The sequence below is a fragment of the Glycine max genome, chromosome 1, assembly GCF_000004515.6.
Source record: "Glycine max cultivar Williams 82 chromosome 1, Glycine_max_v4.0, whole genome shotgun sequence".
NCBI lineage: Eukaryota > Viridiplantae > Streptophyta > Magnoliopsida > Fabales > Fabaceae > Glycine > Glycine max.
The window spans coordinates 39,945,004-39,946,203 of NC_016088.4; the positions used below are offsets into that span (position 1 = coordinate 39,945,004).

Here is a 1,200-nt window from a genome sequence, read left to right on the forward strand (position 1 = left end):
CATGGTACAACCTCCACCCCGTGAGAGTACTCTAAGGGAAATGGCTGCACCTGATTTCACCTACGAAAGCTTGTGCATCCAATACCCTGATGAGGATGTCCCATATGTTCTTAAAACTGGATTGATTCATTTGCTTCCAAAGTTTCATGGCCTTGCAGGTGAAGACCCACACAAACATTTGAAAGAATTTCACATTGTCTGCTCCACCATGAAACCCCCAGATGTCCAAGAGGATCACATATTTCTGAAGGCTTTTCCTCATTCATTAGAGGGAGTGGCAAAGGACTGGCTGTATTACCTTGCTCCAAGGTCCATCACGAGCTAGGATGACCTTAAGAGAGTATTCTTAGAAAAAATTTTCCTTGCTTCCAGGACCACAGCCATCAGGAAGGATATCTCAGGTATTAGACAACTCAGTGGAGAGAGCCTGTATGAGTACTGGGAGAGATTTAAGAAACTATGTGCCAGTTGCCCCCACCATCAGATTTCAGAACAGCTTATTCTCCAATATTTTTATGAAGGACTCAGTAATATGGAGAGAAGTATGATAGATGCTGCCAGTGGTGGAGCCCTTGGAGTCATGACTCCTGCTGAAGCCAGAAATTTAATTGAGAAGATGACCTCCAACTCCCAGCAGTTTAGCACCAGAAATGATGTCATAGTCATTAGAGGAGTACATGAGGTAGTTACAAACCCATCTGCATGATCTGAAACTAAGAAGCTTGAAGGAAAACTGGATGCATTGGTTAACTTGGTAACCCAGCTGGCCTTGAATCAGAAATCTGTACCTGTCGCAAGGGTTTGTGGTTTGTGCTCCTCTGCTGACCACCATACAGACCTTTGCCCTTCCATGCAGCAACCTGGAGCAATTGAGCAGCCTGAAGCTTATGCTGCAAATATTTACAATAGACCTCCTCAACCTCAGCAGCAAAATCAACCACAGTAGAACAATTATGACCTCTCCAGCAACAGATACAACCCTGGATGGAGGAATCACCCTAACCTCAGATTGTCCAGCCCTCAGCAACAACAACAACAACATGCTCCTTCCTTCCAAAATGTTGCTGGCCCAAGCAGACCATACATTCCTCCACCAACAGTTAAGGCCCTTCCACAACCTTCCCTCGAAGAACTTGTGAGGCAAATGACTATGCAGAACATGCAGTTTCAGCAAGAGACCAAAGCCTCCATTCAGAGCTT

General features: G+C 45.2%; 1 non-coding gene across 1 annotated transcript; it reads right to left on the reverse strand.

Moving 5' to 3' along the window:
- Window positions 1-379: 379 nt before the first annotated feature.
- Window positions 380-486, reverse strand: LOC112997831 (small nucleolar RNA R71). The gene has a single exon (XR_003262903.1). It is a non-coding gene; the product is annotated as a small nucleolar RNA R71 (small nucleolar RNA).
- Between the last annotated feature and the right edge of the window lie 714 nt (window positions 487-1,200).